Raw genomic sequence first — 16,284 nt, 5'->3', positions numbered from 1 at the left:
TTTTTTGCCTCTTGGCAGGTATATGCCCAGTAGGGGGATTGCTGCGTCGGATGGTAGCTCAATTTGCATCTGTTTTAGATATTGCCAGATTGATTTCCATAATGGCTGTACATACCTACAGGTTCACCAGCAATGAACGAGTGTTCCTACCTCACCACAGCCCCTCCAACATTTGTTATTTTCTGATTTTTTGAATTGGGCTATCTATATTTTTCATTATTTAGAGAATACTTTATTAGTTTCTGTAATCAAACCCATGTAGATAAGACCTTACATATTTAATAAAGAGTGTTACCCCTGTACAAATGGGAAAAAAATTAAGTTTAGCGTTTCTAGACCAATATGGCTGTTGATTTCTGTACAATGCCAACTCAACTCAGTTATACTCAACGGTATAACTGGGATACTTTCCCAAAATTGACAGCATAGCTAAAGTTTCCCAAAATCCAAATTTTATATGTATAAAGACTCATCACAGGGTTATACATCAATAGCAGCAACAGCTTTTCCAGGTTCTGTAGTCATCTGAACAAAATTATAGAGACATCCAGCACATTCCATTTAAAAAAAAAGGAAAAATACAAAACAAAATCTGTTGTGGTACCTGGCACCATTTTTTTAAATTAGCTTCTCAATCATCATTGAAAAGAAAACATTCCAGAATAACATCATTAAAAACAGCTCTGATATAGCACGGTCACTATTACATGCCGTAAAGCAAGTACAAGATATTTTACATTCACAGAGGTATGATGGATTGGGCTACCTTTGAAAGTGTTAGGGTATCACATAGTTGTTTTGATTTGCATTTCTCTTATGGCTAATGATTGGGAACATTTTCTCATATGTTTATTGGCCATTCGGATTTCTGCCCTTGTGAAACTTCTGTTCAGGTCCTTTGCCCACCTCCTCAGTGGGCAGTTAGACCTTTGTCTGATGTGTCATTGCTAAAGATGCTTTCCCAGTCTGTGGGCTCTCTTATTACTCTCTTGGTGAATTCTTTCAATGTATACAGATGTCTTATCTTCAGTAAAAGTTTCTTCTTTTAAAAGGTGTGTTTAAAATTAAAATACATACTAATATAAAGAAAGGCATTAACTAAATAATGGTCTGGGTATAACAGAAATGTGGAAGGTAGAGCTACAGTGATAGATCTGGAAAATACCAGCCTCTACACACACACACACACACACACACACACACACTACTATTATATGTGTATGATAGCATTATACATCATTTAAAAATAGTTAATAATATCTGGCCCTAATGACAGGCCATTGAATTGCCAAATTTATAAAATGGAAATTATGTTGTGTTCCCTTTTTCTTCTATTCCATCATGAATATCTGACAACCCTCTCCTGGAGGTGGAGTGGATTATGAGTTGAGCTGCTAAGCACAAGGTTCAAACACACCAGCCACTCTGGGAGAGAAAGATGAGGCTTTCTGCTTCTATAAAGATGTAACGTCTGAGCCTGCCAAGATGCTGAAAGGGAAGAAGGCCAAGGGTAAGAAGGTGGCCCCATCCCTGGCCGTCGTCAAAAAGCAGGAGACCCAGAAGGCAGTGAGCTCCCAATCCAGAAGTGTCCCAAGAACTTCAGCATCTCCCAGGACATCCAGGCCAGGAAGGACCTGACCCAGTTCATCAGATGGCCACACTACATCTGCCTAAAGCTGCAGGGTGCCATCCTGTACACGTGGCTGAAGGTGCCACCCTCCATCAACCAGTTCACCCAGGCCTTGGACCTGGTGCCTCAGCTTCTGAAGCTGGCCCTCAAGGACTGACCAGAGATGGAGCCCGGGAAGAAGCAGAGGCTGCTGGCCCTGGCCGAGAAGAAGGCTGAGGGCAAAGGGGGTGTCCCCACCAGGAGGCTTACTGTCCTGTGAGTGGGGGGGGTTGTCAATACCATCACCATTCTGGTGGAGAACAAGAAGGCTCAGGTGGTGGTGATAGTGCACAACATGGACCTCATGGGGCTGGCGGTCTTTTTCCAGGCCCTGTGCTGTACAAAGGGGTCCCTTACTGCATTATCAAGGGCAAGGCCAGGCTGGGGTGCCTGGAGCACAGAAAGACTTGTACCACTGTCGCCTTCACACAGGTGAACTCGAAAGACAAAGGGGCCCCGGCTAAAGCTGGTGGACGCCATTAGGATCGACTACAAGGGCAGAGGTGCCAATGTCCCGGCCCCGAATCAGTAGCTCCCATCGCCAAGCTGGAAAAGAGCAAGGCCAAAGGACTCCCCACCAAGCTGGGCTAGTGTGCACGGCTGGGTTCTGGTTCATAACAACCAAAGCCAGTCCTTCAGCCTTAAAAAAAAAAGATTGAAAGTCTTGATCGTGGGCACGCGGTGCGGAAGGCATCGGACTATGTCCACAGCAAGGACTTCCGGGAATACCCAGGAATGCACTTCTTGAGGACCGGTGGCCCTTGGGGCCTTCCCATTGTCGCCTTCATGGCCTGAAAAGCCTTGGGAGATCAACAGAGGTGCATGGCATTCACACTCTCTGACCTCCATGAGGCTCGCCTAAGGCCCAGCCATGGAACTGGCTCCAGATCGCCTGCCATGCCACCAATGAGGTGGCCACGCTCACCCGTGGAAGACAGCCTCCGTGGAGCAGGGAACACCAGGCCTGCTGTGTATCCCATCGCCACCATCGACACGGAGCCCACGGCGGGGTAGCCGGAGGCTGTGGGTGTGTATCCGCTCTTGGAATTTACTTCATGAAAAACCCACGAGAACGCAATGTCACCACCAGTGTCGGAAACGTGTGGCTTTCCCCCGATGATCATGAGACAATTATTACCTGTCCACCCACCACGCCGTGTTCCTGCACCCTCACGGTCTCCAAGTGTGTCTCCCAGCGGAGTGTGTGCTGGAATGCTGTGCCTTGAGGACGAGAAATGATTTAAATACTCAAAAGGACAAAGAAAAAGATGTAAAGTCTAAAAAAAAACACAGGGGGCAGTTCTCCTCTGTCCTGGAGGGTTCTATAAGTCAGAATTGACGGACTGGCCATGAGTGAGCGGGCTCCTCCGCAGATGCAAGCAGGGTGGAGCAAGTGTTGTGCAGCGTGGTCTGGATTCACCTGTCTGTTCAGTGTGAACATCTACACACAAGATCGAAACTTTAACCATTTCCCCCTGCGCTGCCATGGAGAACCCATGACTTTAACGTTTCTCAATCAGGAGCTCTTCAAGATGAGCCGCTCTTCTCAAGCAATGCCATCTTTGCAAACTTGCCCACAAAGGGAAGAGGCTCAAGGAGCTCTGCTCTGTGCTGTTTCCCCTGAAACACATGTAAGCCCCACTCAAAGACAGAGAAACTTTGGTTTTAGAGAATCACCTTCCCTTCAAGCCTGGCCCTTTCGCCCAGCAGCTGAGCTCTCTAAGAAATAAAAGGCACAAGAAGAGGTGTTCTGAAATGGATTGTGGTGGCAACTCTTTTTAATATGCTTAACCTATATTGAACATGATGATATGTGAATTATGTCAATACAACTGCTAACCTTTTAAAAAATCTAACTTTGTTCTTGGGCATTTGTTCTGATGGGGACAAGCTCACATGGAAGGTTAATCCAAAAGTTAGTAGCTTGAACCCGCTAGCCGCTCTATGAGAAAGCGTAGCAGTCTGCCTCCTTAAAGATTCCCAGGCTTGGAAACCTCATGGGAAGGAGGCCTACCCTGTCCTACAGGATCGCTATGAGTCAGAATCAACCCGAAAGCAACGGTGTAGGGGTTTTATTCATTTGTTTGGAGGGACAGTTCTTATCTTGGGCTACTTATGTCCCTGTACCTTGGAATACTAATGATAGGTTTTCTTATTGATCATAGCTTTGGGATGCAGCTGAGTTCCCTATACTGATCACCCATTAAAGGGCAGTGTTGTTTTACAAGGTGCCCTTCTCAGAACCCCTAGGGCTGAAGTCAGGCCTTTGCCTTCTTGGCAGTTCAGCAGCTTCCCCTGCTGCACTTAGGTGACCTGAATTTTCTGTGGTCATCCCTACTCTCAGCAGGTGGAAGTAATTAAGAGCCTGGGCTCCGGGAACTGCAATTGAAGTGTCCTGCTCAAGCAGCCCCAACAATTACTTGTTCACAGAGAGCCCAATCTAGATTTCTTCTCTACCACTTTCCAGCTTAGGGTCTCCGATTGTAACTGGTTACAGTTAGCTTTCTTTCTTTGTCGCTCACTGGTAATTTTAGCAATTTTACCTAGGCTGCTCTATGGCTCAGAACACTCCCAAATTCCTTCTGCAGAGATCTTAACAATTTAGCTGTTATTGAAGTATCACATGCCTTAGGATAGATCTATGGCTTCAAATGCCATGCCTTTTGGATTCTCTGTCAGTGTCCTTCAATTTTCTAAATGAGATAATGTCTGCCACACTCTTAGCACAATGCCTGAAATCTAACAAGCAATCAGTAATGTGAGCAATTGTTACAAATGTCGTTGCTGCTCTTATTATCTCCCTGCCGTTTTTTGTTTTTTTTTTTTTTTTGCAGTAGATTTCTGGGTCAGGGAAATGGCTAATGTATTTGGCTACTAATCCAAAGGTTGGTGGTTCAAGCACACCAGAGGTACCTTGGACAAAAGGCCTGGTGAAGTACTTCTAAAAAGTCAGCCTTTACAAACCACATGGAGCAGAGTTCTACTCAGACCACCTTAAGATGGCAAGGAGTCACATTTGATGGTGACTGACTTTCTCCAGCCAGAGTGTCAATGTCTTTTCCCCCAGTGCTACAGTGAATGATGGTGTGGTGGGTTACACATTGTGCTGCTAACCCCAAGGTTAGCAGTTTGAAACCACCAGATGCTCTGCAGGAGAGAGATAAGGCTTTCTACTTGTGTGAAGATTTATAGCCTTGGAAACCCACAGGGGCAGTTCTACTCTGTCCTATAGGGTCACTGTGGGTCAGAATCAACTCAATGGCAGTAGGTTTGGTTTTTGAGTTCATCTGTGGTGACACTTGAGAGGAACATGCCCAGCTTTTGTCCCCGACCACCACCCCCAACTCCCACCACCCAGTGTTTTCTACCCTGCCCCAGGGCATGAACACATGCATGGCATAGACCAAAACTAAACTCATTACACGTGGGTCCACTTCCGCTCATAGGGACCCTCGAAAGATATGGTAGTACTGCCCCATAGCATTTCCAAGGCAGTAAATCTTTTACACATCTTTTCCCCCGTGGAGTACTTGGTGGGTTCAAACCATAGACCTTTGTATCAGTGGTTGAGTTGTGCCCCTTGGGTGATCAGGCAACATCTGGCATTCACTGGAGGTCTTGGTCCAGGATGAGGTTCAGCCTTGGCAGAAATTCAGTGTTCAAGGTAGAGAGGGCAGGGCTGAAAGGCTACTTCCCAGTATCTCCCCTGAGGCTCCAGAATAATTAAGCTCTAGTCAGACCGCATTTGTTTTCTTTTCCTTTCTGAGAAATTTGCCAAGTACTTTATCCCTTTCCAAAGTCCTTAAAACATCCTGTCAGGTATTTTAAATGTCAGGCTCTTTACTATTCACGGATACTCACAAACTGAGAATCCATGCCTGTTTCATGCATCAGACCTCCTGCTCTATCATTGCCATTTCCCAAATAGCAATCGACTCTAGTTCACGCTACAGATGTGCACAGCATTAACTCAGATGCGCTGCCATCCAGTCCATGCTGACTCATAGCGACCCCGTGTGTTTCTGAAACTATCAGGCCACGGCAGTAGCAAGCCCAGTCTTTCTCCCATGGAGCTGCTGGTGGTTTTCAACTGCCAATCATCCAGATTGCTACCCAACGTATAACCACTACACCACCAGGGTACCTGTACAGGATTAGGAGCCACAAAAAACTGAGAAGGAACCCTAACATGTAACAAAGTTCAAAATTAATCCATCTGTGTCCTTATAGACATTGATATCCAACTCCGACTGTGTCTCCATCTTCCCTGACTGGTTTTCTCTCAGGTCCAACCTTTACTGGGTTCCATCCCTCAACTGTTTCCACCAGTTCCTGTGTCTCTACATGTTCTGTCTCGCTAATGAAGCTGGCACTCAGATGCGTCTTTTGAAGCTGAACTTTGAAACTGCCCACCTTGACAAAGCATGTTGGGGCCTTTCTCTTTGTTCCCCTTTAATTTAGAGGTCCAGGCATGGTAATTCATTTTGTGGTCATTTTCTCAACACCTCATTAAGTCCATTCAGTAACAGCTGAGAAGTCTTCTTGAAATGGAAGGAGAAGATTCTCTCAGCCATCATCCCATGACCATCCTCAATTAAGACTAACCCACCACACTGGCTACCTGAACCCCAAGGCATTGCAGCTCTTTGATCATACTGTTCTTCCACTTCTCTCTGACTATATCTCTTTCTGTCTCTGACTGTCTCTTTTACACACACACACACACACACACACACACACACACACACACCAAACATCATGGAGATCCCCTCACAAAACAAAGTGGATCGACTGGGATATGTCCATGGCCTTCCTAGGATAGAATATGAACACACACACATAGGTATTCTATATATTGAATATATGTATATATACACATATTCTATATATATTCTTATTATAAAATCTAAGCATTTTCCAAAAAGTTTCATTATATATAAAAAAACAACTTAAATGACTATGGAGAATAAAATCACAGATCTACAAAACAAAATAACTGTTGTTTGTCCCCAATCAGCTCACATTTGTCATGGCTGAGAAACAGCACTTTGAAGGCATGCACTTTGCAAATAAAAAGTTAATACAAACACCCAGCAATCCCTCATAGATCTCTATCTTAGTCTCTAATGATTTTAAATTTATTTGTTCCCAATTTTGCTAATTTAAAATCACATAAACTAAGTCACAATTTCCCTGCAACTAAATGTCCCTTAAAAGTGGCAAAGTAGTACCTTACTCAGAAAAATCCAGTTCTACCAGAAACAAAACAGAGTGGTTGTAGATGGGAAAGTAGAAGGATATATATATATATATATATATATATATATATATATATATATATATATATATTACTTGTAAAGTAATGTAGTGTAAAGTAGAAAGATATATATCTGCACCATTATATATATATATGTATATATATATATATATGTATATATATATATAATGTACTTTTGCTGCAATTGTATCCATGGATGTGGTAGAGCATAATACTTGGGATAGTGAGTGCACGTGGGGACTCAGGACCATGGTTTCAGGGAACAACAAAGTCAATTGACATAACAGTCCACAAAGTCTGCATCTTACATTGGTGAATAGCAACTAGGATCTTAAAAGCTCACGAGTGGCCATCTAAGATACAACTGTTGGTCTCTCTATGTATGGAAGAAAGAAGACTGATGGAAATTGAAGACATGTGAAGTTAATTAATCCAATTCATCAATGGAGTATGTGAACAGCAATCTCCATGTTCCTGAGATCAGAAGAGCTAGATGGTGCCCAGCTATCACTACCAACTTCTCTCAAAGAATCACATTAGAAGTTCGTGGATAGGACCAGTGGTGAGAGTGGTGATACCGGGAGGGTGGAAGGAAAGTGGGGTAGAAAGGGAGAACCGATTACAAAGATCTGTGTATAGATGCCGGGCAGTGTAAGATATGGTAAAATAATAATAATTTATAAATTATCAAGGGTTCATGAGGAGGAGGGAACAGGGAGGGAGGGAAAAAATGAGCTGATACCAAGGGCTCAAGTGGAAAGCAAATGTTTTGAGAATGATGATGGCAACAAATATACAAATGTGCTTGACACAATGGATGCATATATGGATTGTGATAAGAGTTGTACGAGCCCCCTCCCCCCCAAATGATTTAAATGTTTTTAAAAAGTTCATGGATAAAGTCAGAAAAGACATGGCACAAAACTTAAAATCACGAAAGACACCAGGCTTATTGGTTGGGAAAAGATTGGTGGAACCCCTTGGTCACCCTTTGGGTCTTAGAACTGAACTCACCCTTGTGGCTCAATTTTCAGCCAAACAATAGGCAGATTCATAAGAGAAATAAGAACACTATTTATGTATGCACGGCTTAGAATAATCAACCATTTGAGGTCAAAAGGCAACATTTACACTAGGAAAAAAAATCAGAATGGTTAGGACAGAGATAAATGGAGGTAGGAAGCACAGGGAAAAGGTGGGAAGCATAATGTTTCATAGAAGGGGTTGAAATGAATGAGATGAAACAGAATGTGTTTGAATCATTGAAAGTGAAGCTGATGATTGACTCTGTAAACCTTAACCCAATTCACAATAAACCATTTTTAAAATTTTCTAGTCCAGGATGTAGAATACAGCTCCCACTACTTTTGCTTTTGATTGGCTATCTACTCACTTGAGATCATCAAGACGTATACAAAGAAAACATGGCCAGGCCATTCAATCCTGTATCACTAGCAGAGTTTTGACCCCAAACCCAAATGCAGTTCTACTGTGAAGTCTCTCTAAAGTTTTCTACCCCTTATCAAGTTAGTTGGACAAACTCTGGTGGCTTGCATTTGGCGTGGTGCAGAATTGTGTTCTTCTCTTTTGGCACTCTAACTCTAGGTCTTTTCACGTCTCCTTATATTCCCATTATAGTGCTTCATAAAACTAAAAAAGCAAGAAATAATGATCATTTCTCAAAATGAAAGAACTGACGAGAAATGACTCGCGATGCTATAGCGACAGATACTATCAGCAAACACTTGAGTGATACAGAAAGCATGAAAAAATGAATAAAAATAAAAGATTCCCTGTACTAAAAATAATTGGTTGATACTCCATCATTTCAAGATGTAGTATATAATTAGGAACTGCTGGTATTGAAGGGAGGCATACATGCCATGCTGAAGGCACTGATGAAAAACAAAGTTTTATGAAATGATGAACTGCCAACTGAGATGCTTCAACAAGCAGATGCAATGCTGAAAGCACTTATTCATGTACACCAAGAAATTTGGAAGACAGCTACCTGATTAATTGACCCTTTCAAGAAAAGTATGTTAAACAGGGTTCTCTAGAAACAAAACCAGGACACATATGATTATATGTATCTATAGATAGATACAGCAAGAAAGAATATAACAGCTAATTAGTCCACACAGCAGACCAGAGGATTCAGTTCAACTCACTTCAGTGGAACAGTTAATATACTGGAAATTCTTCAGCTCATGAGGGCTGCTGGTCCAAGGTGAAGGAAGCAGATAGCCAAGTCTTCTGTAGAGCAATGCAGGCAGTCTGGCCACAGGCAGCAAACAGCAGGGAGAGTCACCAACAGCCAGCAAGATGACAGGATCTGACAGTCTCACGCTCAAACAATGTGTACACCAGCAGTGTGATGAAACAGGTCTCGAAGGAACCTCAAGCTCTAGTGACAAAATCCATGGGTTGGGCATCCCATGGGTAGTGTAGCTCACAAGTCGAGACAGAGACCTAGCTAAGGCATCTGCACACTGGTCTGATCACCAGAGAGAAAGGTGGGGTTTACCGAGCCATTTATCTCTTTGTCCTCCAATCAAACTGTGACCTTATTAATCCCACATGCACTTATTGTCCAAGTTGGCACAATAAATGTACTTACCACAGAAAGCAAATTAATCCAAATGTGAAGATCATTTAAAAATATCATTGATATTACAAGGTAGCAAAATTTTGTCAAAGACCATTTTTAAAATGGCTGCAACTAAATGAAGGTATTTGTGTGGATCAAAACAGTTTATGGATAACATTGTGAATAACGGGAATTCCAAAACACTGACTTGTGCTCATGTGGAATCTGTACATAGACTAAGAAATAGTCATCCAAATATAACAAAGGGGTACTATATGGTTTAAAATTAGAAAAATTGTGCATCAGGGTTGAGCAAATAATCCAATAAGCTGAAATCTATGAAGAGAAGGTAGCACCAAACTGAAGGAAACCTCACTAACAAGACATAGGTACATGACACAACCTTACTTGCTTAAACAGAAGACCAACTTAAACTCCTACTGAGGAAGGTAAAAGACTACAGCCTTCAGGATGAGTTATACCTGAACATTAAAAAAAAGAAAGAAAATCTTGACAATTCAACTAACAAGCAATATCATAATAGATGGAGAAAAAAAGTAAGCTGTAAAAGATTTAAAACTTCCAGTGGTTATTATTTGGACTATTATCCACATGGTCAGCAGTTTGAAACCACCATCCACTTCTCAAGAGAAAGATTGGGCTTTCTATTCCCGTAAAGTTAGTCTCAGAAAACCCACAGGGGTGGCTATGGGTTAGTATTGATTGACTCGATGGCAGCATGTTTGATTTTTTTGTTTTTTTGAGCAACATCAATGCCCATGGAAGCAACTTTAATTATAATGTCTGAATTTTTAATTTCAGGAAAAAATTTTTTGTTTTTATTCTTTACTTTCATAATTGTCAATACATATAACAACCAAAATATATTTTAAAAATATAAAATTTGCTATGTTTTTAAAATGTAACCAAATTGTCACATTCGTCCTTGGATTTATAATACAAGAATTATAAATGCACCTTAATTTCTATATTACTTTTCATCTTATTTTATTATTAAATAAAACAAACTGAAAACTTATTTTATTTATAAAATATAATACAAAATGTATTTGTTTATAATTTTAGCTAGTGTGAAATTGAACAAAACAATTTTTTCTTTGGTGATGCAAAAATGATCTTTGCATTTGCTGCAGAAAAATACTGGTGCACTCTTGCAATTTACATATCTGCATCTTCCTCTGTTTGTGACCTCAGGGAAATGGTGAAGACCATCCAAACGGGTATCTCTTCCAGGGATACTTTTGGTGACAGGACCTCTTTCTCTTTTTGTTAGCAAACTCAACATCAGTAAAGCTAGTAAAAGGTCTACCTCTTTTTGTTGATCTATTACTTTTTCCATCAAGAAGAAGAGCTTCAACAATGCTCATTTTGAACTCTTGCAGACTTTGGATTTTTTTTGGTAACTGAAGGCACTCACAGTCTCTATGATAAAGTAGCCAAGAGTTCACAACAGTCACATCTATAAAATGAAAAAATAATTTGGGATAATATTTTTCGATCTGATGTGAATTCTGTACGGTGCAATTAGTGAGTCTATCAAATCAAGCAGTGTACCCCAAAATTGCTTAAGTTCCTAGCTACTCTGTGCAAGAGGTTTATTGGGATTTTGCTTGCTTGCATAAAGATTTGATTGGTCAACAATATGAGTAATGATATCCTTCGAGAAAAAAATGTCTAAAATATTCAACAGGACATTTTACTACCCCAGAAGAATCTATTTGTCCAAACCACTCAGGCATAGGTTTAGCTGTACCGTCTCCAGAAATGTACCCCCAAAGAGTAATTCATCGATTTCTTGATGTAGCTGGCTTTGAACTTGTAGTTATTGGAATTGATTCTTCAACTTTAACAACTGAAATTTATAAATTATCTTCACTAATATAATCATTACTAACTATGAGGTCTTCTAATTCATCCAAATCAAAATAATCAGGCATATATTCACTTCCTATCATGGGAAAAATAAAATTGCTATCAAAATAGTTTGAAAAGCAATATAATTAAAATTTTATATTGTGAAATAAAAATTTTGAAATATAATATATATTTTATTTACCAATTTCATCCCTATTAGCATCTGGTTCCTTGTCTGAGTCTGTACCGCTTCCATCTAGGTCATAAATTTGCCGTTTTCCATAAAACAAATCACAATCCATGCTGTGATAATTTTTGTCACCGTCGGTTCAAAAGACAAACATAACGAAGTTATTACATTTTGAAAGAGCAGAAATATATAATAAATATAATGTTTTATTATGAGTATTACACCTTTGACATAAAAACTACAATTTTATTAACATATACTAAAAATATCAACACTAAAACTTCACTAGATTGAAAATTATCATAAAATGCAGTGAATGCAAATGATCACTTAACCTCAAACACACAATCTGTCAAAACATGTGCTACTATTCAAGCATTTTGCTGCTAAAATGCGTGACTAGTGGTATGCATTTGTACTAGTAAAGTGCGACGATTTCATCAACATCGTTGTCGGCTCCAAAAGCTTCATAATTTCGGTTCCAGATACGTTTTAATGAAATGTTATGAAAACGTCGCTCTTGATGTTATAGGGATAAATAAGTAAGTCAAATGACACATTGCAATGGGAAAATCTGCTGCAAAAGAAATCTTTGAAGTCTTAAAAAGCAATGATGCCCCCTGATGACTAAAGTTCACCTAACTGACCTAATGGTAGCTCAATCACCTCTTATGCATGTGAAAGCTAGCCAGTGAAATAGGAAGACTGAAGATGATTTTGCATTTGAATTGTGATGTTGGTGAAGAACATTGAGTGTACCATAGATGACCACGAAACTGAACAAAACGGTCTTGGAGGAAAGCAGCAAAGATGACCCTTAGAAGTGGATAAATTCCAGGAAGACGGGGATGGAGTAACACATACTAGAGGGACTCCGCAGAATTCAGCCCAGGAGAGTTGCTTAGAGGGAAATTCAACACTGCTGCAACACAGGAGGAGCATCATAAAGAGAAGTAGGCACAGACCCACAAGCTTTTGAGAGGCTGGGGCTTTTGGCTTACGACAGTGGAGGCCAGCTAGTGCTTGACCTTAGCCCCACCACCCTCTCTGCCAAAGCAGGGACCATTTGGAGCCTGTAAGGGGTTTAATCTCAACACTTTCTGCTGATGCCTCTGGGCAGGGACTAAAGCCTTGCAGCTCCATGGGCAGGGATCGGGACTCAGCTACATTGCTACTTTTGTATCCCTCTCTTCTCTATATCCCTGCACAGTCTCAGCGGGCTAACCTTTTATTATTTTTTCTCCTCTGTCTCTTTCCTGTTCTCTCACACTCCACTGCTGATCTCCAGACCACTCCCATTAGCCTAGGGCATTTACTCCTGCGCCACACACAGCTAAGTGAGCTCCACCATGTGCAGCTCACCCGAGGCTGGGGAAAGCCCTGTCGACTTCCACCAGGGGATACTTTGCCCAACTGGTTACCAGAGAATTCCTGCCTGTGTGCCTGGGGGCCTAAGGCAGCTCAGCCAACACTCATCAACATTCCAAGCTGCTACAGGAACCTCTGCCCAACCTCCACAACACCAAAGCAGGCAAACCACCAGCCTTCTAGGGAACTCCCCTGAGAGGAACTTCCCCTCTGGGAAGCCACCAGAGGATAAAGTGGTAGTTTAATTCCATAGTGAAGTTAGCTGTAGAACGTTTGAAGAAGCATTCCTACAAGTCTCCCAGAGGGAGCCAGTGCTTTTTGACTCCCTGGAAAATGGCACCTGGCTCATCTAAAACAGTACAATTCAAAGAGTCATCAGTCCCAATGACCTCAACGAAAAAACAGGAGAAACAAAAGGCAATGGCAGAAGATGTCCCGAATATAACGACATGCATAGAAGAAGCAGACACTTAGCTGCCACAGAAAGAAATGTTCAGAATTCTGCTTGGAGTCATCCAGGATATGAGGGAAACAATACAGAAAAAGGATGAAATGATACAGGTGATAATGGCCACACACCAAAGGGAAATACAGGAGCTTGGGGAGGAGATAACAAAAACCAGTAGCAGAAACACGGACCCTGAGAATTTACTGGAGGAAGCAGAGAACCGCATCAGTGACTTGGAGGACAGCCAAGCAGACTTTAACAAACGTGAACAAAAATCTAATAAGAGCATCAGAGAAGCTGAAGAAAACCAAAGAGCTATGTCTGATGCTATGAAGCAGAACAACATTATGATTATTGGCTAACCGGAGGAAGACCCAAGCAAGAAGTTATCTGCAACAATAGTGAGAGAATTCTTGGAAGAAAACTTTCCCAGCTTAATGAATGAAAACCAAGCAACCATTCAGGAGGCTGAAAGAACACCAGCTAGAGTGAATCCCAAGAAAACGTCACTAAGGCACATAATAGTTAAACTATCCATCTTTGAGGAAAAGGAGAAAATCATGGGAGAAGCTAGGGAAAAACAAGCAATAACATATGAAGGTTCACAAATAAGAATATGCTCATAGCTATCAGCAGAAACTATGAAAAAGAGGAGACACTGGATTAACAGATTCCAAAAATTGAAGGAAAACAATGTAAACTCAAGAATACTCTACCCAGCCAAATTATCGATCAAGATAGATGGAGAAGTAAGAGTCTTCCCAGACAAGGAAAAACTCAAAGAATACATTAGAAGAAACCCAGCCCTACAAAAGGTCCTTACCGACCCAGTATGGGCAGAAGAACAACACTCACCAAGCATAAATAACAGACCACCATGTAGAACAACCTCACCCAGAGGGAAACAAAGAGAAAACAGACCCCAATATATCATTGGTTTAAGGATGGAAAGAAGTCATGAATGATACACACACCCATGCACAACACACTAATGAGAAAAGAAAGTGGGAAAACACCCAACGGAAAAGGTATAAGATGACATCACAGAGTACTCAGATGGAGATAATAACTCTGAATATCAATGGCCTAAACTCAAGCATTAAAAGACTGAGACTAGCAGACTGGCTTAGAAAACACAACCCATCAATCATACTGCCTATGGGAGAAACATCTCAAGGTTACAGACAGAAATAGGCTGAGAATCAAAGTCTTGAGAAAGGTATACCAACCAAACAGCAATTATAAAAAAAACAAACAAACCAGAGGTTGCAATCCTAAACTCGAATAAAATTGACCTCAAAGTGCAAACCATAAAAAGAGATAAGGAGGGACACCTTATAATGCTCAAGGGAATGATAGACAAAAACCACTAAGAACTGTAAACATGTATTCCCCGAATGAGAGACCTACTCAATATGTCAACCGAACACTCCAAAAGATGAAAAAAGAAATTGCAGCCTCAACAATTACAGTGGTGACTTCAATATAACGCTTTCTGAGAAAGATAGATCACAGGAAAAGAAACTCAACAAGGAGGCTGGAGAGTTAAACACAGCAATTAGACAATTTGATCCGATAGTTTTTACAGAGCTTTTAATCCAAATACAAAAAAAAAAATCACATTCTTCTCAAGCTCACATGGCACATATTCAAAGATAGACCACATGCTCAGGTATTAGGTGAATCTACATAAATTTCAGTACATTAATATCATATAGACCTCTCTCTCTGACCACTGTGCCATAAGACTGCAAATCAACAAAAGGAAGATGAAGAAAACAGGAGCTATGGTGATGCCTGGAGGGTGGAGAGAATGGAGGGTAGAAAGTGGGAACTGTTTACAGGAATCTACATATAGCCTCCTCCCTGGGGGAGGGACAGCAGAGAAGAGGGCAGTGGGAGACGTCAGACAGTGTAATATATGACAAAATAATAATAATATATGAATGATGAAGGGTTCATATGGTGGGGGGGAGTGGGGAGGGAGGGGGAAATGAGCAGCAGATATTAAGGGCTCAAGTACAAGGCAAATGTTTTGAGAATGATGATAGCAACACATGTACATATGTTCTTAACACAATGGATGCATGTGTGGATTGTGATAAGAATTGTACAGGCCCCCAATAAAATGATTTTTTTAAAAAAGGAAAACAAGAGCAAACAATTGGAGGATGAATAATTTTCTACTGCAACAGGAGTGCATACTGGCACAGATCAGAGATGAAATTAGGAAATTTCTAGAATCCAATGAGAATGAGCACATGATGTACCAAAACTTAAGGGACACAGCAAAGGCAGTTATCAGAGGAAGTTTCATAGCCATACATGCACACCTGAGAAAGGAAGAGAGACTCATGATTGATATGCTGGCACAAAATTTACAACAACTAGAGCAGAATCAGCAGGACAATCCTACTAATAGCAAGAGGAAAGAAATAATAAAAATCAGAGCTGAGATTCAGGAGAGAGAAAATAAGAACTCTATGGAAAAAATTAATACTGCTAAAAGTTGGTTCTTTGAAAGGATAAACAGAATCGACAGACCACTGGCAAACCTAAACAAAGAAAGGAGGGGACAAATTTCAATAGCAAAAATAAGGGATGAAAGAGGGGACATTACAACAGACCCTAATGAAATCAAAAGGATAATTACTCAGCACTATGAAGAATTGTACTCCAATGAATTCAACAATTTGGAAGACATGGACAAATTATTGAAAAAACAATCCCTCTCTACACTGTCCTCGATGGATGTCAAGAATCTCAACAGACCCAGAGCAATAGAAGAAATAAAAAGTTTATCAAGGGATAACCAACAAAAAATCCCTTGGACCAGATGGTTTCACTGGATAATTCTACCAAGCAT

At 40.9% G+C, this 16,284-nt stretch overlaps 1 pseudogene; it reads left to right on the top strand.

The window, feature by feature from the left end:
- The first annotated feature begins 1,485 nt into the window (after window positions 1-1,485).
- On the top strand, window positions 1,486-2,260 carry LOC142437018 (large ribosomal subunit protein eL8 pseudogene; annotated as a pseudogene).
- Window positions 2,261-16,284: the final 14,024 nt, after the last annotated feature.

Source organism: Tenrec ecaudatus, chromosome 1 (genome assembly GCF_050624435.1).
Source record: "Tenrec ecaudatus isolate mTenEca1 chromosome 1, mTenEca1.hap1, whole genome shotgun sequence".
Taxonomy (NCBI): Eukaryota; Metazoa; Chordata; class Mammalia; order Afrosoricida; family Tenrecidae; genus Tenrec; species Tenrec ecaudatus.
The sequence above is the reverse complement of the archived record's forward strand: the minus strand, read 5'-3'. Positions and strand labels throughout refer to the sequence as shown.